Raw genomic sequence first — 25,923 nt, 5'->3', positions numbered from 1 at the left:
ATGCATTTCAAAGGCCATCCGTGCTTCACATAATATTTTGAAACCCTAACTCCGGATTCCAACCCCGACTGGTTTAAAACCATAATTCGAAACCCTAACGCTGGTTTCAACGCCTTATTTGAAAACCTAACCTTGGTTTGAGCCCCCAATTTGAAATCCTTACCCAGGTTTGGAACCCTAATCCTATCTTGAAACCCCAAATATTGTTTAAAACCCAATCTCAGATTTGAAGCATAATTATGAACAGTAACACTGGTTTGTACATTGGATTTGAAAATCTAACCCTAAACCCTTGGAAACCAATACAATAGTACAATTTTAAAACCTTAATTTGAAACCACAGCCCTGGTTTGAAATCACAATTTAAAACCTTCATATTAACTTCAAACCCTAATTTTCAACTATAACCATGTCTTGAAATCTGAACCATGGATTGAACACCTTCATTGAAGCCTTAGGTCTGTCTTGAAATCCAAATTTGAAATCCTAACCTTGATTTAACCCTAATTTGCAATCATGAGACTTGTGTGAAACCCTTAACACAGCTGGAAACCCTAACTTGAAACCATAACTGTTCAAATCTTGATTTCAATTCCAACACTTCCTTTAAACCCTAATCCAGCCTTGAAACACTAATTCAAAACTATCTTGCAATCCAAACCCAGACTTGGAGCCAGACTTTGAAATTTTAATTCAGAAGAACAACCTTGATGTAAAACCCTTAATTTGAAACCCCAACCTGAAAAACTAACTTTGGCTATCCGGAATTGCCAGCCACTACCCGTGAATTTGAAACCTTGTTTAAATCTGAGTCCTGAAATGTAAAACTAATTTTAAACTCTAACCTAAACTTTGGTTTAGACCCTAATTTTCCACTATGACCTTTGTTTGAAATCTAGCCAGGTCTAGAAATCCTACCTCTGGCCTAAAACCCCAACTCGGAACCTCAACGTTGGAGATCCTGAACCTTGTTTGATACTCTAACTTGTAACCCAAAGACAGGCTCTAACCCTAAACTTGAAACCATAACTGAGGTGGTCACCCTCGAGGTGTTCCCTCACAGCCTGTGTTGCACAAGCATCCAACCGAGGGTCCTGCGTAAAGGTTTTGGCATCTGCCGAGCGCCTGAGAAAGTGTTTGACCATGGCGAGGCGCTTACCAGCAGCCTACGATTGCCGCTCTTGTGTTCCCAGCTGTCTCTGCTGGGAACGCCGTCCGTCTCTTTACTTTGGCCTCGCTCGCTCCGAGACCTGATTTGAAGCTGAGAAAGGACACTTGCAAAATGCTTACATTTCAATATTTTCACACCGCGCAGAGGCCACGACTGCTGACGTTTTTGTTTTTTTATTTTTTTGAGCGTATGTTAGCAGAGTTGTTTTTCCCTCCAGGTGATTTTTTGGCAGGTGCATGCCACATTGAAAAGCGAGCAAGCGGCGTGTGCAACTTTCGCACATACGTTCCAACCATTTGCTCGGCGGGGTGGCGAGCGGGACAACACGTGGTTGCTACGGTAAGTGACTGACCAGGTAGCACACATGTGCAAAAAACAGTGGCAAAACAGATGCTTAACTCAAAGGTTTAACAAAGATTTCGGACAACTGTGAGTCATCTCACTTCTTACAATAAATAAAGACTACATCTTGTTTGGAGCCTTAATTTGAAACCCTAATCCTGTCTTGAAACCCTAATTTAAAAGCCTAAAACTCTTTTGAAATGCAAACAACTCGAGTCCTCATTGAAAACCCTAATCTCGGTTTGAAACCTGAATTTGAGTTCTCAGTTTGAAAGCCTCGACATTCTTTTAAACCTTAAACCAGGCTTGAAACCCAAATTCTCAGGCCCAACTCCAATTTCAAACTCTAATTTGAAACCAGTATGAATGAAGTTTGCATTGGATACTAAATGCATGGTGGAGTTTAATTTAACTTAAATGTACTTTAACTTTTAATTTTACATGTCACAGCATAGATTTTTTTTACAGTGTAAACATTACTACTTGTTGTGCCTGCTGTGTTCTCACTAGCCTCTGAAAAGAAATCATAAGGACACCCTCGCCGTAAAAACCATACTGCCGTCAGTCAGGTTGGCATCCTGGTTACAAAGCCCTGCGGTGGGGGGTACCCGCGCATCACCATTCGTGCTCAGGAGGGCGCGACGAAAAAGGAGTGGCGTCCCCCACCCTGATGCTTTGGAGTCTAAATGTCCCCTTCTACAGAAGCGCTAAAGGATATTTTATGATGGCACTGCAGACATGAAATAAGAGGTGGGGGGATTGATTGTGGCAGCAATTTTGCATTGCTAATTAGTGCCAATGAAATAGTTTCAGCGTGCAACAAAAATACTCATTCGTGGGCTCAATATTATTATCATGAATAATTCGAATGTCTAGGTAAGCAAATCAAACACAGATTGAAAATACTGACACAAAGTGAATCGGAAAGTATGCATACTTAACTTCAAGGGGAAATCCACTGGTTTGCATTAATGTATCCAATAGTTCATGTAATATGTACACTATTTTGACAATGTGATGTTAAATTCACTATTCCTAATAGTGTTTTGAGAAGATTTTTATCAACAATTATGAATTTTCAGAGGCGCTGCCATTTTTGTGAGTCACATGACCTACGTGCGCGGATGCAACGTGTACCGTGCCGCAACAAAGGCTATATTAAATGGGACACCATTTATGCCTAGCAGTGATTTCTCGGATGAATCCTCATCTGATGACGAAATAGCAGTATTGGTTGATCGGGAAGACGGAGGAATAAATCCATATACAGCTGTGAGTGGCTCGGCCGCTCAGTGAATCGGGAAGACGGAGGAATACTTCCATGCACAGCCGTGAGCGGCACGGCTGTGAGCGGATCAGCTGCTCGGTTGATCTGGAAGGTGGAGGAAGACTTCCAGACACAGCCGTGAGTGGGAGAGCCATGAGCGGCCCGGTTGATCGGGAAGATGGAGGCATACTTCCATACAGATTTGAACCTGTGGCTTAAATAATGCCACCGAGCGGCGGTGCCGTGAGCTGAGCTCCGTCAAGTGGCGAAGCCCTGAGCTCGCTCCCTCAGCTGTAAATAATGTTGAATATTTGGATGGTTCTTCGGGCGGAATGACGCGGGGTCAGCCGAGCGAGCTCATGGCTCCGCCGCTCTGTATGGAAGTATTCATCCGTCTTCCCGATCAACCGATACTGCTATTTCTTCATGAGATGAGGATGAATCCGTGAAATCAGCGCTGAGAATCATGGTGTCCCATATAATCGAGCAATTGGAATAGCACTTAACACATCACATACCCCCACGTAGGTCATGTGACTCGCGAAAGTGGCAGCGCCCCTGAAAATTCGTGTCGATAAAAATATTCTCAAAACACTATTAAGTGAGAGAGGATTTAACATCACATTGTCAAGATCAAATACATATTACACGACCTATTGCATACATTGTTTCATGCAAACCAGTGTATTTTCCCTTTAAGGAAATGGTGTACTGCACTTTCAAGCAGAGGCGCACTCCATTTGCTTACACAGACATAAAAAAAAAGTTATTCATTGGAATAATATAAAACCCACAGCACCTATGTCAAGGACACAAATTAGTATTTTGAGACCAAAAATCTTTTACCTCCGGGAAGGTAGCTCGTTGTTCCTTCGTGTTAGCCAAAATGCCGGTTCATTGCATTGCTGGACATTGCTTGAACACTCGGGAGAATGGATTTAGCCTTCATAAGTTTGTAAGAGACCCAGTTCGTTATGAAAAATGGATTGCATGGGTGGAGAGGACGAGACCTTCGTGGGTTCCAAATAACAGGCTCGACGGTGTTCAACAAGTACTGCGGCGGCTTTGAACATACGCCTAAAAGCAGCATGGCTCGGCTCCACCTTGTCCTTATATGCCACCACGGCGCCGCGTTTGGCGGTCATTGCTTCTGTGAGATTTGGCTGGGATCGCATATCATCTGAATATGGGTCGAAACAATAGTGTAATATTGCCAGGTAACTTCACTCGATTGTATGGTGTTCTCCTTTTCGAAAAGAGCTTCCGTGTGAGACGGGGCGTGTTTGTCTCCATAGTTAGGGTGCACCGTGTGTTTTCATTTGCGAATGTCTGGGTGACGTCACAGATGGAGGACACAGCCAATATGGTGACCACTTGGATATCGTAGAATGACACTTCTGCAACTTTGCGCATGGATGACATGCTCTCCGCTCATATTTATTTTTTCATATAGACATTGAAGTGAAAAATGTTTTATGTATTTTTCATTACAATATCTATTTTAGAATGTTTATAGGGATGATTTAACATCACATTGTCAAGATCAAATACATATTACACGACCTATTGCATACATTGTTTCATGCAAACCAGTGTATTTTCCCTTTAAGGAAATGGTGTACTGCACTTTCAAGCAGAGGCGCACTCCATTTGCTTACACAGACATAAAAAAAAAGTTATTCATTGGAATAATATAAAACCCACAGCACCTATGTCAAGGACACAAATTAGTATTTTGAGACCAAAAATCCAAATTTTGTGTCCACTAATTAGCGTTTGGTGTGTGCATTTTATATTAAGCCCAGAATGGAACATTTTGTATGCACGTTATATCTGATTTGTGGCCACTAAATTGTACTCTACCAAGGCCACAATTTAGTATTTTGTGTACACAAATTAGCATTATACTTGTATTTCATGCACACCTTGTATCTAATTTGTAGCCATATATTCTTACTTTGTGTGTGTGATATGCATTTTGTCACAAACAAATTAGCATTTCATTTACACTTTATATATGTCATTGCCACAAATTGGGATTTAGGGCCCACATTACAACTATTTTAAAGGTCAAGTGTCATGAAATGGATGATTTTTAGTATGTTATTAATGAAAAAATGTCAGCCAATATGGTCCCATGTGTTTTCTCACCGTAAAACATAATTTTGACGTATACAGCTTTTTGGAACTCTCACCTTGAAAATCCTCTGGAGGGATTTGTTTTCGAGAAGAAGCAGGAAGTGACGTACAGGACAGAGGCGCCCCCTGGTGGACTCATTTGTTTCCATTAGTTTTACCTCCGGGAAGGTAGCTCGTTGTTCCTTCGTGTTAGCCAAAATGCCGGTTCATTGCATTGCTGGACATTGCTTGAACACTCGGGAGAATGGATTTAGCCTTCATAAGTTTGTAAGAGACCCAGTTCGTTATGAAAAATGGATTGCATGGGTGGAGAGGACGAGACCTTCGTGGGTTCCAAATAACAGGCTCGACGGTGTTCAACAAGTACTGCGGCGGCTTTGAACATACGCCTAAAAGCAGCATGGCTCGGCTCCACCTTGTCCTTATATGCCACCACGGCGCCGCGTTTGGCGGTCATTGCTTCTGTGAGATTTGGCTGGGATCGCATATCATCTGAATATGGGTCGAAACAATAGTGTAATATTGCCCAGGTAACTTCACTCGATTGTATGGTGTTCTCCTTTTCGAAAAGAGCTTCCGTGTGAGACGGGGCGTGTTTGTCTCCCATAGTTAGGGTGCACCGTGTGTTTTCATTTGCGAATGTCTGGGTGACGTCACAGATGGAGGACACAGCCAATATGGTGACCACTTGGATATCGTAGAATGACACTTCTGCAACTTTGCGCATGGATGACATGCTCTCCGCTCATATTTATTTTTTCATATAGACATTGAAGTGAAAAATGTTTTATGTATTTTTCATTACAATATCTATTTTAGAATGTTTATAGGGATGACACCTGGGCTTTAAGGACACAACTAAAGTTAAATCTATTAACTCTATTTCACTACCCACAAATTAATACACTGTGGCCATGAATTTGCTTTTTGTGCACTTGTTATACCTATTTTACTACATGCATGAGCACGGTATTTTGATTTTTTGGCCACAATTTAGTATTTAGCCTATTATACCTATCTCACAACACACATCTTTTATATTGTGGCCAAAGATTTTTCTTTTGTGGTCACGATTAATACTTCACATGCAAATCATAATTATTTTGCAGTCACAAAGTGGACTTGGAACTTGGGAGATTAAATTCACAAGGAAAACAAGCCATATGAAGATTAATTCTGACTGGACTACAAAAATTTTTCAACCTTAAACGACTGAGCCTGCTCCACAATGATACGTGCCATTACAGTAAACAAATACAAGACACTGAAGAAAATCCATCCATCCATTTTCTTTGCCGCTTATCCTCACGAGGGTCCCGGGGAGTGCTGGAGCCTATCCCAGCTGTCAAGGGGCAGGAGGTGTGGTACACCCTGAACTGGTTGCCAGTCAATCGCAGGGCACATGGAGACAGACAACAGTCGCACTCACAATCACACCTAGGGGCAATTTAGAGTGTCCAATTAATGTTGCATGTTTTTGGGATGTGGGAGGAAACTGGAGCGCCTGGAGAAAACCCACACAGGCACGGGGAGAACAAGCAAACTCCACACAGGCGGGGTCCAGATTTGAACACTGGTCCACAGAACTGTGAGGCCAACGCTATACCAGCTGAACCACCATGCCGCTCTGAAGGAAATCAAATAATACAATTTAACATTAGTTCTAAATGCAGACCAGTTCTTTTGATAAGGTTAAGGCCAGCAGAGAAGGTTCTGAAGCCCCCAACTGCATACCTCTTTCATTTCTTGCTTAATTTATACCTATTTAGTGGTCACAATTTAGTATTAAGTAAGCATGTTACACCCATGTTTTTTTTTTCCTGACATTGGCTGAGTCGCTATATTTTTAAGATCAAGTATTGGAAAATGTTCCTCTGTCCTCTAGTTTGATGCTTTAGTGTCACAGGACACTTTGTACATAGTACCCCATCCATGAGAACACAGTCTTTCGCAGTAAAGACAGATTCTCTCGGGAATGTTTCCCTCCGTCCCTCCTTCCGTCTGCTTTTAAACAAAGCAGCTGAAAGCGGAGCGGAGGCTTTCCACTGACGACTATCATGGAGGGGTAGATCAAGCAGATGGCAAGTGGTGCGCATTAAAAAAAAAAGAAAGAAAGAAAAAAAGCTTGAAACCAAACCCGGGGGGCACCTGCGCCTCGGCCACTGAAAGCCAATACACGGACCTCAAATGGAAGCAGGAAACCGGAGCGCCGAGAAAGAGAGTGAGTACTCTCGGACAAACTCTGGGGATCAACTTTGCTTCTCTTTTGCACTGAACATGAATGAAGGCTTTGTGGGTTTTGCTTGAAACTCTGCACGGGCACAAGAGTGGAGGAAATGTTCTTAACTGCTTCACTCTGGTACCCTACAACTTCTCATGTTGAGCAACTTTTCAAGGCCAATGCGACACATCGGGACGGTGAGAGATGTTGCTACGGAAACAGTGCACTTAATAGAATATCTTGTCTGTGAGTGGGAACTCAACACATTCTGCACATTCCTTCCCACAGGAAATAATAGAAATAGAGGGTCAATAGGGTCAAACTGCTGCTGTCCAAAAATTCTGATTAAGACAGATGCGTTAACATACAAGATAAAACAAGTTAACCATGATTAACATTCAGGGCTTGTTTCTATATATATATATATATGTCTGCTGAAAATGGTTGCGGACCATTTAAGAAGGGCCTGAATTAATTGATTTTAAATCTTTAGATAAACCTTGCTTCAAGAAACAGCATGATTGCTAGAGAGGATACAGTCACAGGTGGGTAGGCAAACCATATATTGTACTCAAGTAGAAGTAATACTACCTGGAAATAATGTGATGTAAGTAAAAGTAGTCCTCCCAAAAATTACACACTGAAGATATTACTCAACCGCTGAGTAACTTCTGTTTTTTTTTTTTTAAATCAGAGCATGAACATAAATAAAATAAAAACAATAAAATAAAGTTTGAATGCAAATTCTGATATTGCTGTAAGTTTGTGTGTGTGTGTGTGTGTGCATGTATAATATGAATCAAATTAGCATGTACCCTAAAGTTGTATGTTTTATAGTTCCATCCATCCATCCATTTTCTTCACCGCTTGTCCTCACAAGGGTCACGGAAGTGCTGGAGCCTATCCCAGCTGTCAACGGGCAGGAGGCGGGGTACAACCTGAACTGGTTGCCAGCTAATCGCAGAGCACATTGAGACAAACAGCCACACTCACAACCACACCTAGGGGCAATTTAGAGTGTCCAATTAATGTTGCATGTATTTGGAATGTGGGCAGAAACTGGAGTGCCCGGAGGAAACCCACAGAGCCACGGGAAGAACATGCAAACTCCACACAGGCGAGTCCGGGAATGAAGCCGTTACTTGTGATAAAATAGGGCTAATGTGGGGTAACAGGTACAGCCAAAACAACTAAGCAATTTATTGAAGGTGTTTTCTCTATTAGAAATAGACTGAAATAATAATGTTTGGGCAGATAAAGACTACAATAGATGATAGCTATTGTTTTCGCGTCACATGCTGTTGTCTTCAATGGTAACGGCAACCTCCCCAATATAGTGCCATGTAGGAATGTCGGTTAGCTGACTGGTATATCACATGTTGGGGCTGGTGGTATGCACTGGAAGCCCGAAAGATGACAAGACAAGACAAGTCATGTGGGTTCATTGTGTCATTTGATTGGTGATCAAGACCTCAATGTCACAAGTGCTTAAATTGGATTGGAGCAAACAGCGTCCAATGCGGAAGTCAAAGTGACTGTCTAAAAGGATAGATCGCACACAAAATAGTGAATAAATAACCAATAATTGATCAATTAAAGTAGCAAGCAGCATTTAGGTCATTGTAACAGAGTAAAACTACTATTTTTTTCTTAACATAAATAATCATGTTAAAGTAAAATGTATACCGCATTAAGCATACAATGCTTTCGATGAAGCGATGGAAATATAACCTTTAAAGAAGTTAAAGCAAACCAAAAAATTTACTACACCAGTGCTTTGAGGCAGGTGACTAGATTTTCTTTTATGAATTGATGACCTCCTTGATTCAAGATAAAGCAGACAACATAACATTGTTGACAAGAACATTAAGAGCAAAGATCAACAGGTTCTATTTCTGTAGCAATCCCTTCAGAGAGTCGACTGGTTCAAGCCTTAATTTACTGATTTGAAATAATTGCACATACTTCCCTCAAGACGTAATGAAGGCACGACAAACTGTTGGAGCAGGTGAAGAAACCACACATTTGTATTGCTACCACATACCATTCAATCAATCAGTCAGTCAGGCATTCAGATTGGGGCTGAATTAAATAATTTGAAATCATTACTCCTCCCTTGCTTCAAGATATTGCGCCAACAATAGACAGTAACTTTATTGAATCGAACATAAACAGCAATAGAAGTTCAGAAATTTGAATTTCTACACCTGCCCATTGAGGCTGTCAACTTTTTAGGTTGAATGATCTGATTTTAAAGGTTTAGCCTCCTTTGCTTCAAGATGAAGCAATGACACATAACTTTACTGATACCAACGTTTAGGCAAGCAACTGGTTCTTCTTTTTTCTGTGCTATTTGGCTGTTAGGGCAGGCAAAATGGAGGATCGTATCCTTTTTGTGTGTTATCTTGGCCAGTAGTGGTTCACCCTATAATGGAAGGACATGATAGGATAGGACAAAGACAGGTGGGAAGGCTTGCAGGACAAGGGTCCTACAACTGAAGTGTGGTGGGAGTGGCTATGAAAATTATAAGCATCTTTAAGATCAGACTATGAGTGAGGGGACAAAATATTTCATAATTATTATTTAGTTATTTGTCAAAATCAGTGAGTGGCCCAAACCCCAGCAAAAAAGTCCCAGGAATGTGTGCCTGTGCACACATGTAAGTGAATTCACATTTTTTTGCTTGCACAGTGACTGACAGAAGTGTTCTGTGATTGCTGTGTCTGCACCACGGAGGGCTGAGGACCAAATCCAATCAATCAAGAGGCGGGACTGGGCCTAGAAGAGGAGCCTGGCCAATGGGACACGTCCCTAACCGAGGGACCCATGGCAGTCCACCAGCCCCACTTCGGTGCCAAGACAACCAGCCACTGGGAGTAGGTCGCAGGAATCCAATGCCCCCCCATTACCAGCAGCAAGGCATGAGAGGGGAGCCCCTATGCCAAGCAGCCCTCAGGCCAGGGGGGCCTGGCTTCATGGGCACCGCCATAAAGTTAGTGAAAACCCATCTCCCCACTACACCCTCTTACTATTACTGACAAGTCCCCGACTGGCAGTCATTGGCGCTATCCCATGTATCAATGCCCCTAAGTTGTGTGGTGGATTAAAATCTGGAGAGGCCAGGTAGGGAGAGGCAGCGGTTACAGGTACTACTGCCAAACAGACAAGTCTCCTCCACCCAAGATCCATCGTCCCTCAGAGATGATTGTATGTGATGCATTAAAAGAAAGGGGAGTGACAGTGTGTAATGCATTCAAATCCTGGGGGGCAGGCAGATAAGAGGGACAGGGCACTTGGACCGGGAAACAGCCCTGACGTACTGAAACCCAGTTCGGCACCCACACTCTCTAGGCACCACCCCAGCCCCCAGGTATCCCTGAATATGTGTGTGCTCAGATGTGACTAGAGAAAAAAACATTAGGTGAGAAATTAAGAGGTATGACTCCTGCAGGTCAGGTCCGTCAAGGCAGGCCCATCAGGCAGGACAACCAAGAGAGTGCTGCCCTACCCGGCCGAACAGCACCACAGAACATTAAGAAAATGTGATTTCTATAGCAGCCTGTTTAGGCAGGCTCAACGATAATTACCTCTGTCGCGTTATTGTGTCGATTTACAGGTCAAATGCTAGGTTAGCAAAACCTAACAGAGGAGCAGCTGCTCATAGAAAAAAAAAAAAAGAGTTAATGGCTTTGTCCTTCGACACTGAAACTCTTCTAGCTTTGTGTCATAAAATCATTCATGAGTCACACAAGAGCAGGAGTGTGGCACGTGACGCACGGCCATTATGCAAACCCCTCTAGTACCCTCCCCCTGCACCCACTCCCCAGTTATTCATTCCTAGGCCCTCCAGTTAAGAGAAGCTTTTTCCTCCCACATGCATCATTGTATGTCGGATTAGCCGCCGACTCTCACAGTCCCCCACCCGTCCAGTCCACCGTTGGAAGCTAACCAATTAGCATCAATTGGCCTTATTCTCTGGGGTGATTAGCATACACGCAGCACTCTCAGGGGGCTTTGACACTTATTGAAGCTGTCCGGAGTGCGAGAAGGGCGAGCGTTGCTTTTGTGGCCTGGCTGAGACCGAGCGATAACAAGTGGCGCTAATGAGCTTGCTAAAGAAGAGGGGCTGCATGACACCGACCTACATTGAGAAAGCTGATTTGCAACGGGAAAAAAACACCATAAAATATCCGAACAAAATACGGCCCAGAAAATCACAAGTGTACCTTGTGATTGTGAAATCTTGAAGGCGGATGGCACCTTCACAGACATTTTTGACAAAAGACCACCAAAATTAATGATCACTCAGGAGCCACTTGCTCCATCCACTTTATATCATCGTAGTGTCTCCATAATTTTTCATTTTTTTTTATTGACCAAACTTCTCTCTTCCTCTCTTACTTGGACTTCAGCCCATTTAGGCAGAAGACAGACTGGGCATAAATTGTATGAATAATTCAATACAATCATTCTGGCTCATTTGCTGATAACCTTTGTGATCCAAAGAGTGGTAAAATTCCCAGAAATTCAAAACCTGTTTAGCCAACTGTTAATCAAGTCTGACAAATTCAGAAATTTACACGTAATTTAGTTGATAAATTCCCAGACTCACAAGTTTCAATGTAAATAGATTTATACAGTTGCCTGTTAGACAGGCAATTAACCAATCTTGAATTCAATCACTGATTAAAAAAATTATTCAGACACAGTTGCCCATAATCTTCTTGATAGGAATGTTAGAGTTGAGTGGTTTAACTCCCAGATGCAAAATATGTAAAATGACAAAATGCACTAGTCAGGCATGAATTAATTATTAAACTGAGATACGTTATTGCCACTCCTTTGGTTCCAAAACAAAAACGCCACCTTGGTGGTACTTTAAATCAATGATACACAACTAAAATTTGGATTTCAACAGTAGACCAGTAAAGTGTTTGGGCTGGATTAATTTATTTTACATAATTATGCCTCCCTGGATTCAAGACAAAATAAAAACACAATGAAACCTTATTGACACGATTGTGAGAGGAGTTGAACTCCCCAACTGGCATCATTTTTAATGAGGAAAAACCTTTTATCTAGTCTGTTCTCAATTTCGTGGACCCTTTGCCAGTTGCTGCCAGAATGAAATCCATTATCTCCTTTTACTTCAAGACACGGTAATGACACAAGTATTACTACATTGGTGTCTGTTGTTGGTGTAATCAATACACAGCATTACAATGAATTCCTTTGTTTCGTTAACAAGAAATGAAGATTAAAGTACATATCTTTCTAAAATGATTGATTGTCCTGATAGTAATTGGCCAACTTTGGGAGCAACCATTGGAAAGTTGGCAATAATAATTGATCAATTTTCTTGTCCTCGCTAAGTTCGTGGCAATCAGCAATCTTCAGGTGAGATGGGGGGTACACGCTGAACTGGTCACCAGGCAATCCCAAAGCACAGAGAAACAAACAACCATTCACACTCATGTTCATACCTACATACCTACCATCAATGTTTATGGGATGTGTGAGGAAACCCAAGATTCTGGAAAAAAACCCAAGCAGGCACAGGTGAACATGTAAACTCTAGACAAACAGGGCCAGGATTTGAACCCCGGTCCGCAGAACTGTGAGCCAAATGTGCTAACCTGTTGGTGACTGTCCCAAATTGGACAACAGTAGATAAGTGGTTACAATGTGTATGTTGGTGTACGTAGTCCACAGAAGTGACATCATGGTTTGTAGATTTTTTGTTTGTTTCTATCTTAAATGACTGATAATTTATTGTCTTCATGAGTACCAGCCATTCCCAATCTTTGCTCACTTTGGGATTAAGTTAAAAAAGCAAATGAAAGGAAATTAAAGTGTTTAGTATGTGTTGTTGGTGTATTTAGTCCAAACTGGTGAAGGGATGATTGGCATAGTTTTTCTCAACTAGAACTAAATCTGTAGCCACATATGAATGTCATTAAAATGCCACAGCGCGTTTAGCGTACAAAACACCCATAACATAGAATTAGCAAAAATAATGGAAATACCGCTTCCAGATAATACACAATATGTCAATAACAGAGTAGCAGTCTCAAAAAGAAACCCCTTAGCTCATTTTAGCTGCTCTGCACCGGACTGATAATGTGGATGCGGTTGGCTTCTGGCACACGAGCAGCGCCGTAATGACTCCATGGAGGATAGTGAGTGTGGACGCCTTCCAGCACATGTTCATTAGCCATTGCACAGCCCAAACATCTGTCGCCCGGATAGCTGGCAACGGTGGCACGGGCTAATTAGCCAGTTTCGTGCAACAGGTTTTGCACACTGAAGAATAAACAAGGTTGCAACTGTAGCCAAAAGGCACACGGATACACAATCAGGGTGTTACATACAAAATTTACACACCCACTTTGTGCTTATTAATGATTTCCTAAGGCTAAAATGTATAGACTGAATATCTGCCAAAATATACACCTTCATCTTGTGAGGGCGAATGAAACCTGAGGAAGAACATTCATGATTTTTAATTCTGAATCTCTTATTTATGTCCAAGCTATGTTCTCAGTTAGCTTGTCATTTTTTGTTTAACAATTATCATAATCAACACAAAAAGTGACACATCCTGTGATTGTTGTGGGACTTATTGCTAACTATTGCCTGACCCCTTTATGTTTGGTTTTAGTGTTTCTGAAACTCCCCAAGATTCAAAATAAGAACATAGTACAGCTGTGTGATCCAACCATCCATCCATCTGACTGTCGTTTTATCTGAGTTCAGGTCGTGGTGCAGCAACTGGAGCATGGAAACCTAGACTTGCCTCTCCCTAACACTTTCTCACGGTCTTCTGAGGAGGAACCTGAGGTTTTCTCAGGTCAGCTGGGAAACATACTCTGTCCAACGTACACTGGGTTTTCTCAGGAGCCTCCACCTGGTGAGATGTGCCTGGAACACCACACCAGGGATGCATCCTCGGGGTATCCTAACCAGATGCCTGAGCCATCTTATCTGGCTCCTCTCTATTTAGAGGAGCAGCAACTAGACTCTGACATACTCCTGGATGACTGGGCTTCTCACCCTATCGGTAAAGGCTTCTTTATACTCACACATGCAGTGACCGCACTCAAATCACTGTGGCTCTCTTGCATGTGGTTTTCCTTTATACTCCAGCACAACCCACACCTGCAGTTTTGAGAATGTGCTGCAGTTCTTCTCCAAGTCAGAGGTGTTGCCACAGTTGGTATTGGCTAGGACAACACACCGTTTCAGAAGCTATTTTTAGTTTCATTTGCGTAACAAGGAACAAAATAACAACAATGGAGACCATGGAATAGTGTTTACTGAACAAATGGACAGATAGGACCAGATGGTACGTTCAATTATGCTGCCAAATCGATCAAAAAGACGGCAACATAGTTGGTATGCCGAGGAAAACGGGCCAATCGCGAGGGATGAGCTTCACAGCTTTACTCGTGAAGCAACTTTTAGGGCTGTGTACGTAGCAGGCTACGCACAAACTAAGCAAAGTTGCTGCGCAGCGCAATGTGTAGGTTAGGTGATGCAAATCTGGCATTGTCGACCGCACAACAGTTGGAGTATAAAGTGGCCTTAATCGAGAGCCTGGACACCCTAAAAAGGAGTCATATTCCGGCTGCTTGTATCTGCAATTTTGTTCTTCATGACGCACAGCTCGTGACCATAGGTAAGAGGAGGAACATATATCCAACAATAAATCGAGAGCTTTACATTTTGACTGACCTCCTTCTTTACCATGAGAGACTGATACAGATTTCACTTCAGCGTGTACGCCTAACCGATGCGCTTGCTGATCACATGGTCCCTTTTTCCTTCTCTTGTGAACAAGACCCTTAGATACTTGAAATGCTCCACTTGGGGCAGCATCTCTTCCTCGACCCGAAGAGGGCACTTCACTCTTTTCTGACTCAGGATCATGTTATCAGATTTGGAAGTGCTGATTTTTATTCCAGCTGCTCCACACTTGGCAGGGAACCGCTCCAGTGAGAGCTTTAGATGGTGGCTTAATGTAGCCATCGGAACCACATCATCTGCAAAAAGCAGAGACGTAATCCTGAGGTCTACCAGTAGGATCCCCTCAAAACCTTATGTGTCCCTAGAAACTTGATCCAGAAAGGTAATTAACAGAATCGGTGACAAACTCTGACACCGGTGGTATAGGGACCGAGCAGCCTTAATCAGGTGGTCGATTACCCTTTACTCCTCAGGACTCTCCAAGGGAAACAGTCAAATGCCTTCTTTAAATCCACAAAACGCATGTAGACTGCTTGGGCAAACTCCATGCACTCTCAAGGACCATGATAAGGGTGTAAATCTAATCCACTGTTCCATGGCCAGGGGGAAAACCACAATCCTGCTCCTGAATCTGAGATTCTATTTCCTTATAGAATTTCACCGCTCATTGTTTTTTTCGTGTAGACATTGAAGTGAACAATATTATTTGTAGTTTTTATAAAAATATCTATTTTAAAATGTATATTTGGCTGTTAGTGGCACTTCAATGACCACTTTCTTCCATATTACAAAAAATAACTTTCTGAAAAAATAAATAATAATCATCTTCATTCATGAGAATATACCATCTCATGGCATACTAAGGAGAAAAGCTCATTTGTTGTGATATACTGTAATGGTTGATAACATGAAAATGATGCTGTCATTTGCATCAGTATTTAGGAAAAGAATGTGCTATAAAATTCCTTCAATATGACCTTTTGTCTCTTGGCTGGCTTGGGATCCCTCCGGAAGAGCTGGAAGAAGTGGCTGGGGAAAGGGAGGTCTGGGTATCCCTGCTGAAGCTATTTCCCCTGTGACCCGACCCAGAAAAGCGGTAAATAATTGATGGATGACCTTTTGGTTGTTACAAATGGTGCAAATTGATTTTAGGACATTTTGATTAGCTACAGTATTTCCATTCCTAAAAGCAGACACCCTGGTTGCCAGGTAGAACATTCTGCATACCCCTCCCCACCGCCCCACCCACCACAACCACACACCCATGAAATACCTTCAGACACACAGGAAGCTTCTCGGCCTCAATCAAACAAACGCTGGAATGATGACAGATGCTTATCGGCATGCGGCGCAATGGCGTAGCAGGCCAACACAAAAAAAAAAAAATAAAAAATTGACGACTCAGACAAGTCAATGCACGTCTTGACATCCTCTTCTAGAGCCATGTGTAAAACAGATCACCACTTCCTACAGCGGGATCTATTGGAGACCAATCAGTGACTGATGCGAGGGTTGGGCAAGATCAAGACATCAACAAGATAACGAGTAAACAAACTACCATAAAAAACAAGTGTAATACATTTGATAGTGTTTTTCGTCTGTCAATAACTATTGTCTTTACTTGGAATTACTTTCTCCAAGGTTCCATTTGCCAAAAATGCCCTTACATGTGGTTATCGGAGCAATGGTTCAGTGAACGCCAGTTGTCCACGAACCAAAGGGTCGACAATTTGAATCCTGGCTACAGATGTCCGCTGTGGATGTGTTCTACAGGGAGAACATGCAAACTCTGCAAAGGCAAGGCCGGATTTGAACTTGGGCCTGGCAGCACCTTGCATGGGATCTGTCGCTCATTGCTGTATGAATACCTGCGTGAATGGGTGAGTATTTCAGCATCTGTAAAGTACTACTGACCTATGTCAGCAACTGCTGACTTTGATGATACTCATCATTCTCTGATTGCATTGCACTACAGCGCCAGGGAACAACAGCGGCCAATTCTGGGACTAACAGACTTTGTCAATGACATTTTATATGTGAGGATAAGCGGCTTGGGAAATAGATGGTTGGATGATTACACATAGTGATTGTGCTTTTTTTCCTGCATCAAAGGTAAAGGACATCAGAGAACAACCTTCAATGTCTCTGTATGCAGAAAAATTCATAACAGGCCCAACAGAAGGCCTAGAATTTGTTGCTGCATGCTTCTGATTGTGAATAATGTGGTGCTACCCCCTCCTCTTGCCTCTGTCCAGGAGTTTAGTCTGCACCTCCTTTCCAGCGCCAGGCCGGGCAGACACCCAGATCCCGCTGATTAAGAGGGATACAGGAAGCCAGCATGTAAACAGCTGAGGGAAGACAAGCTGGCAGGCTGCTTCGCTTGCTGCCGACTGCCGAACTGCTTTTATGGCCCATTGAAGCCATCCTGTCCCTGCGTTTGAAACTCAGAGAAGAACAAGGGAAAGCTGATCTTTGTTTTCTCAACATTGGAGACTCCTCCAGTCAGTCTTGCCGAGCCATCCAGTAAGTTATGTTTTATTTAGGTGGGAGGGACCTGGTGGGATGCTAGCTTCCGGAAGCAATTGGAGACCACACACATGCACACAGAGAAGTAGAAGTCTGAAAAAAAAAAACAAAAAAAACCCACCCCAAAAAAAAAACATTCACACATACAGGAAATACTAAACCACAAATGCCCTCACAGCAGCAGATATAAATTTAACCACAGGGCCCTCGACCACAAATAGCCGGACACACAAACATCCAGCTAATGGACACAAGTGTTCAGTTAACAAATCAAATATTTCCTTCCTTGCCTTTAACCACAAGCATGGATGCTAAGGCGAGAGCTCAGAACACCTGGAACCATTTGGGGATTGTGGTTTGAAATTCCAGTGTCAATTACTAACAATAATTTAAAGACAATCAAAGCCAATGATTGTTAAGCATGGAATACAAGACTTGACCAGTCATTCACTACCCTTGACTTGGTACTCTTCATTTCTAAGCACTGCAAGTCAATTGTCATTTTTTACCCAATGTGACATGTATAACTTTTTTTCACGTCGGTGTGAACAGTGCAATTCAATTCTTTTCAAATCTGACCCCGGCCTCTTTCGTATATGTATATTTGTATATACTTGAATATGTATCTGATCTTCTTCTTCTTTTCCGTTCGGCTTGACCCGTTAGGGGTCGCCACAGCGTGTCATCTTTTGCCATCTTAGCCTATCTCCTGCATCTTCCTCTCTAACCCCAACTGCCCTCATGTCTTCCCTCACCACATCCATAAACCTTCACTTTGGTCTTCCTCTCGTTCTTTTGCCTGGCAGCTCCATTCTCAGAACCCTTCCACCAATATACTCACTCTATCGCCTCTGAACATGTCCGACCCATCGAAGTCTGCTCTCTCGAATCTTGTCTCCAAAACATCCAACTTTGGCTGTCCCTCTAATGAGCTCATTTCTAATCCTATCCAACCTGCTCACCCTGAGCGAGAACCTCAACATCTTCATTTCTGCTACCTCCAGTTCTGCTTCCTGTTGTTTCTTCAGTGCCACCGTCTCTAATCCGTACATCATGGCCGGCCTCACCACTGTTTTGTAAACTTTGCCTTTCATCCTAGCAGACACTCTTCAGTCACATAGAACACCAGGCAACTTCCGCCAGCTGTTCCAACCTGCTTGGACCCGTTTCTTCACTTCCTTACCACACTCACCATTGCTCTGGATTGTTGACCCTAAATATTTGAAGTCCTCCACCCTCGCTATCTCTTCTCCCTGTAGCCTCACTCTTCCCCCTCCACTTTTCTCATTCACGCACATATATTCTGTTTTACTTTGGCTAATCTTCATTCCTCTCCTTTCCAGTGCATCTCTCCATCTTTCTAATTGTTCCTCTGCATGCCCTCTGCTTTCACTGCATATCACAATATCATCTGCAAACATCATGGTCCAAGGGGATTCCAGTCTAACCTCCTCTGTCAGCCTATCCATTACCACTGCAAACAGGAAGGGGCTCAGAGCTGATCCCTGATGCAGTCCCACCTCCACCTTAAATTCTTCTCTCCACAAAGACACAATGTAGCTCCTTCGACCTTCTCTGAACCTTTCCACAAGGATCCTCAAGGCAAATAATGCATCTGTGGTACTCGATCTCGGCATACAAACATATTGTTGCTCGCAGATCCTAACTTCTGTCCTGAGTCTAGCCTCCACTACTCAACTTTATTCCTCTATAATTCCCACAGCTCTGAACATCGCCTTTGTTCTTAAAAATGGGAACTAGAACACTTTTCCTCCATTCTTCAGGCATCTTTTCGCCCGCTAGTATTCTGTTGAATAAGTTGGTCAAAAACTCCACAGCCATCGCTCCAAATTGTTTCCATACCTCCACCGGTATGTCATTAGGACCAACTGCCTTTCCATTTTTCATCCTTTGTAGTGCCTTTCTGACTTCCCCCTTAGTAATCATTGCCACTTCCTGGTCCTTCACACTTGCCTCTTCAACTCTTCCTTCTCTCTCATTTTCTTCATTCATCAACTTCTCAAAGTATTCTTTCTATCTATTTTGCACACTACTGGCACCAGTCAACACATTTCCATCTTTATCCTTAATCACCCTGACCTGCTGCACATCCTTCCCATCTCTATCCCTCTGTCTGGCCAACCTGTAGAGATCCTTTTCTCCTTCTTTCGTGTCCAACCTGGTGTACATGTCTTCATATGCCTCTTGTTTAGCCTTTGCCACCTCTACCTTTGCCCTACGTCGCATCTCGATGTACTCCTTCTGCCTCTCCTCAGTCCTTTCAGTGTCCCACTTCTTTGCTAATCTCTTTCCTTGTATGACTCCCTGTATTTGGGGTTCCACCACCAAGTCTCCTTCTCCCCTTTCCTACCAGAAGACACACCAAGTACTCTCCTGCATGTCTCTCTGATTACCTTGGCTGTCGTAGTCCAGTCTCCCGGGAGCTTCTGCTGTCCATCGCGAGCCTGTTTTACCTCTTTCCGAAAGACCGCACAACATTCTTCCTTTCTCAGCTTCCACCACATGGTTCTCTGCTCTACCTTTGTCTTCTTAATCTTCCTACCCACCACCAGAGTCATCCTACACAGCACCATCCTATGCTGTCGAGCTACACTCTCCCCGACCACTACTTTACAGTCAGTAATCTCCTTCAGATTACATAGTTTGCACAAAATATAATCCACCTGCGTGCTTCTACCTCCGCTCTTGTAGGTCACTATATGTTCCTCCCTCTTCTGGAAATAAGTGTTCACTACAGCCATCTCCATCCTTTTTGCGAAATCCACCACCACCTGTCCCTCAAAGTTCCTTTCCTGGATGCCTTACTTACCCATCACTTCTTCGTCGCCCCTGTTTCCTTTACCAATTTGTCTATTACAATCTGCACCAATCACAACTCTCTCGCTGTCTGGGATGCTCAGAACTACTTCATCTAGTTCCTTCCAGAATTTCTCTTTCAACTCTAGGTCACATCCTACTTGTGGGGCATAGCCGCTAACCACATTATACATAACACCGTCAATTTCAAATTTTAGTCTCATCACTCCATCTGATACTCTTCTCACCTCCAAGACATTCTTAGCCAGCTCCTCCTTTAAAATAACCCCTACTCCATTTCTCTTCCCATCTACTCCGTGGTAGAATAATTTAAACCCTGCTCCTAAACTTCTAGCCTTACTACCTATACACCTGCTCTCTTGGGTGCACAGTATATCAATCTTTCTCCTAATCATCATGTCATGTCCTGAGCTTTTCCTGTCATAGTCCCAACATTCAAAGTCCCTACACTCAGTTGTAGGCTCTGTGCATTCCTCTTTTTCTTCTGACGACGGATCTGGTTTCCTCCTCTTCTTTGTCTTCGACCCACAGTAGCTGAATTTCCACCGACGTCCTCCAGTTTAGCAGTGTCGGGGGCGGGCGTTGTTAACCCGGGCCACGACTGATCCGGTATGGGATTCTTTAGATGATGCTACTTCAATATAGACGGTCAAGTCGTATAAGGCGGGAAACGTCACAATTTCTCAACAAAACAGACAGGAGCAAAAGGCAGTGGCAGACAAAATGGGAGGAAAAAAAAATCTGTTTGCCTACACAGACTAGGGCTTTGCGATAAATTGGGCTAACGTTCCAAACATTCCATTGTAGATCATAATTACTGTTATTACCATATTTAGCATCTTTGGCAGTAAAGCAAGAGGGACCCTGCAGTTGTGATGTCAGAGTCAGCATGATAAATATTGTTGCCGTTTACTTTCTAAACATAAACACACCTGTGGTACACAAATTCACTGCACAGCTGTCAGGTCTTTGGACTGATGCATCACAATGTTTGGTGAGTTTGGTTGCTTGTTTGTTTAGCAGTCACACATCAGAAAGTAATTGCTAGCTACCTCGTCCACGGGTTTCCCAACCAAGCATGTGCACGTACTTTGAGTATTTCCTCGTTTATCTTGGCAAGATGTTGTTGTGTTACAATGTTTAGCAACATTACCAACTCTGCTAGTATTCCTGTTTGAGTCTCTATTTCTCCGGAACTGCACTCTGCAAATGAAGTCAGTTTCTCTTCCGGTCTCAAAGTCAGCGGGCCTCATTTTCGAACCGCCAAACTTGTTGGATGGTTTATAATAGCAAAATTTTCAATTTTTTTTCATTGTCAGCCAATTTTAAAATAAGCCAACACATTTTTGCAGACATCTCCCAATTGTTTTGGGAGAGAAACTGTAATTCTAGACTGTCCCTGAAAGCAACATCAGATTAGTATATGTGACATAAAGTTCACTTTAAAATGTGAAATTAACGTGACATATGATCATCTAAATCAAGGATGTCAAACATATGGCGTGCAGACCATAACTGGCCTGTGAGGGGCTTCCAATCCGGCCCATGGGAATAGAACAAACAAATGGCAATTTTTTTTTCAAAGAAAGTAACCCTAACCCCAAGGCAGGCGAACAACTGCATCCTCTTTCTGTGAAGTTGCCACTTTATTTTGTGATGAGTCAATTGAGTTTTTCAGATGGACATGGAGATTTGTCTACATTTGGAATGGTATTTAATTCTTAAAAATAATATCGAACCGTGTGTAGACACACTGTGATCTGTAAGCAGCACACATGTTAAGTAAATGAAAACTGATTCATAGTACTGAATTTTGTGTTCAGAAATTTCTCAATTCTTCTCATATTATTTGAAAGAAGATTTCTAACATAATAGTCAATCATTGAGAATATTTTCCAAAAGTATTTGTAATTACTTGCACTAAAACAATGGGAACATTATTTATAGTTTATTAAGCTGTGAATGTTATGGTCCAGCATTTTGAGATCTCATTGGGGTGAATGTGGCCCCTGAAGTTAAAAGAATTTGACACTGCTTATCTAATCGAAGCAACAAAGTTTTTTTAATGCAATTTTCACGCTCACGTGAGAAAATCCTCATGCTTGACGTCAATTTTACTGCCCATCAAATTTGTCAGTCCCCTCAATGAGCATACAACTTCTAGTGTAAGGGAGAGCCAATCCCAGCTATCATCAGGCAGGAAGCGGGATACACCCTGAACTGGTTGCCAGCCAATCGCAGGGCACATGGAGACAGACAACAGTTGCATTCCCAATCATATATATACACTAATATATTTAATCTACAGTATATACCTGTTTTGTCCATGCGCATCCCATATTTTATTGTATGTTGTGGGTAGGGGTTAGTTTTGATATAATGACAAACATATTTTTAATAATGTCGCTGAATTTGACTCCATTAAAACGCGATTGAAATTTGAAATGTGATTTTTGTAAAAAGAAATCTTGGATTTTATTTAAAGTGATATTGCTCAACACTATCACGCGTGTGTGTTTCAGGTCTTGGCAACATATGAGCTGAAGTTACCCGCCAGGAAAGACAGACCCCAACAAACCCCGCCCACCATCCCAACAGCCCCCCTATACTGGGGTTGCCCCCCCTCAGCAGTGAAAACATCTTTTGAGTGGGCGGCAGCTGTTGGCATTTCCTGTGTATTGGGTGTCGAGCGGGCGGCCGGGGCTGCTTCGCCAGGCTTCCCGCTTTTTTCCGGGGTGCGAATATTGGGAAATGTGTTCAGGGGAATCCACGCATTTACGCACAAACTAACACACACATTTATGTACAGTGCACACACACACAGATATATAAAAGCGCACACACATGCATGCAATCACTCATACACACAATCACACACGCACGCACACAAATGACGCATATAGTCACTCTCATTCACTCATGCATGCACACACACTAACTCAAACACAGGCATATGTACAATTCTGAACCAGCTGCTGTTGCTACTCAAGTGATGTGTAAATCCCCCTTTTTTTGCACCTCTGTGTGTGTGTGTGTGTGTGTGTGTGCGTGTGTGAGTGCGTGTGTGTGTGTGCATGTGTGCATGTGTGCATACATGTGTGCATAGGCATGTCTTGCATAGGTCAGCTATATGGAGTGATTTCATTACTGGTGAATACGTGACTGTCAGCAGATTGACAGTCAGCTGCAGCCATATTGGATTATAGATTGTATTTCACGGCGTTAAAAGTGGCCCTCCGGGGCTAATTTAGCTCAGCAGCTAACAACGCCATCTTTGGGTAAAAATATCAACTGGCCGTTCCTCCACTTCGTGTCAACATTTAGAGCTAAGAAGTAAGGAGGTAATGCTATAATGTTACTTAACCCAAGCAATTATTCAAATACAATTGCATACATATATGGTTCTACGATTTCTTTATATTTCAGGGAACCCGAAGAATGCATTTGAATAAAGAGCAATGAATTGATATCTTCCTAATGGCCGGTTCAGCAAGCAGCCGTGCGATTGCAAGCATGTAAACATGGAACGAATATCGCACACGACACTGTGGCAAAACCTACCATGCCAAAACAGAGTGTTTTGGATCAGGCAAGATGTGGTTGAAGACGTACAGTCATCACATTAAAGAAGCAATCGACCCTCCATCCATTTTCTGAGCTGCTTATCCTCACAATGGTCGCAGGTTTGCTGGGCGAGAGGTGAAGTACACCCTGAACAGGGCATATGAAGACAGACAACAGTCGCACTCACAATGCACACCTACGGGCAATTTAGGTGTCTCCAATTAATGCATGTTTTTGGGATGTGGGAGGAAACTGGAGTCCCGGTAGAAAACCCACTCAGGCACGGGGAGAACATGCAAACTCCACACAGGCGGGGCCGGGATCTGAACCCCGGTCCTCAGAACTGTGAGGCCAGCGATTCAACCAGTTACAGCACTGTGCCACCTGCAACGGAGCATATTGTACAAATAAAAATGGTTTATGTCAAGAAACATTTATTTTTGTAATGTATGAAGACTTATGGGACACACTGTACTAGTGCACCCATGTCATTCTGCTAGTGTGCTAAGTAGGATATTGAATAACTCCTCTAACGGCTTGCCGTGCAAGCACTGCCGACACGTTACTCTGACAGTTGTCCCTTGCTATATTCAACACTTATATCTGTATCACTGTTTTTAAATTGTACATAGCTAATTTTAGATTGCATAGTTATTTTTTTTTTTTGGCAAATTGGTATTTTGCCCAATCGCCAGTGCAGACCTGCCTTTTAAATCCATGTGCATTCAAATTTAGACATGACAGTGTGGAATGTGAAGATGGTGACTCCAAGTGGGGAAAAAAATCATACCCACTTCACATGCATATTTTGCATTTATATAATGTATAAAGCTTTTTAACATATATATAAATAACTAATTGAACACACGGTTGCTATTTCATGGATTTTTCTCTTTATCGCAAGTGGTTCTGGAACGTAACCCCTGTGATAAATGACAGACTATGCTGTACCACATTTGAAAAGTACATTTTCCTTTCAAGATGTATTTTGTTCTGAAAATGTTATCATGTTTTTGTTTTTTTTTTTCCAAAGGAAAGAGTTAGTGGCCTGTCCAAACTTTGTGTGCTTGTTGGAGATAACAAACAAGTTGTTGAGGTCGCAGGAGGCACCTCAGATAAAGCACCCTGCCTGCCTGTTTTATGTCCCGCTGGCCAATATGGAGGAGGAAGCTCGCTGGCTTTGTGTTTACATACCCGACTGAATAATGGCGAGGAGGAGAAGGTGCGGAGGAACATTAGCGTCCTGAAGAGGATGTCATGAGTCATCCTCTGCCAGGGTATGAATGCCAGGCTTAATCCTCAGGAAGTCCAGGAGACGTGTACACAGCATGTTCGTAGGTTTATAATCACGCTTTTGTAGCCTGGGGACTGTTTAAGTGCTGATTTTATACCTGAACTCCAAAGAAATTGGGATGCTGCGTAAACCACAATTTCAAAACAGAATGCAAAGATTTGCACATACTTTTCAATTGAGAGAGAGAACCTATTACATTTTTAAAATTGATTAGCCCAATTGCTTTATATACCTCTGAAATCTTCCAAGTTTGTGTTTCTGAGCATTGCTACATTTTCCTAGCCTTTTGTTTGTCCTCGCTCATCTCTTTTGATACAGCCATCAAATCCAAACAAAAACGTTCATCACTTTGAACATTAAACATATTTTCTTTGTAGTGTATTCAATTGAATGTAAATTAAAAATGATTAGCAAATCATTGTAGTCTGTTTTTGTTTACATTTTACACCATGCGCCAACTTCTCTGGAATTTCTCAACCGATTCAACTTTTTCTATTATTCGCATTCTCAGATTCACATTTTGTCGTATTTGAAGTTTTCCATGACAAGTTGATTCAGCACTGCGCTACTGCAATAAGTCATTTACAGGCGTGAACATTTCCATCCGCCAGCTGTCATTCAAATGTTTTTCCCGTGAGTGACGTAAATATACAAGTTAATCAAGTAGATTTTTCAAAGGGTAGATAAATGTGTAACAGCTCCTTGGGCAGCTTGTATGGGAATTTAGGTTTTGAAACCACGCTAATGACAACCGGATCCCTGTAGATGGCAGCGTTGCATTGTTTTGGATTGAGATCAGCTTTTGTATAAAAGA

The 25,923-nt window shown here is 42.5% G+C and overlaps 1 long non-coding RNA gene across 11 annotated transcripts; it reads left to right on the top strand.

Moving 5' to 3' along the window:
• Positions 1–6,787: 6,787 nt before the first annotated feature.
• On the top strand, positions 6,788–25,525 carry LOC133511263 (uncharacterized). 11 transcript variants are annotated; one of them, XR_009797833.1, is made up of 9 exons: positions 6,788–7,140; positions 9,833–14,201; positions 15,902–15,983; positions 16,361–16,432; positions 16,529–16,767; positions 16,863–16,999; positions 17,143–17,410; positions 22,774–23,592; positions 23,678–25,525. It is a non-coding gene; the product is annotated as an uncharacterized LOC133511263 (long non-coding RNA). The 11 variants fall into 11 exon arrangements; XR_009797832.1 differs by having other exon boundaries at positions 16,327–16,432; XR_009797837.1 differs by having other exon boundaries at positions 9,833–15,983; positions 16,327–16,432; positions 22,774–22,986; positions 23,358–23,592.
• The last annotated feature ends 398 nt before the right edge of the window (positions 25,526–25,923 follow it).

Source organism: Syngnathoides biaculeatus, chromosome 13 (genome assembly GCF_019802595.1).
Source record: "Syngnathoides biaculeatus isolate LvHL_M chromosome 13, ASM1980259v1, whole genome shotgun sequence".
NCBI lineage: Eukaryota > Metazoa > Chordata > Actinopteri > Syngnathiformes > Syngnathidae > Syngnathoides > Syngnathoides biaculeatus.
This window is presented reverse-complemented; position numbering and strand designations above follow the sequence as displayed.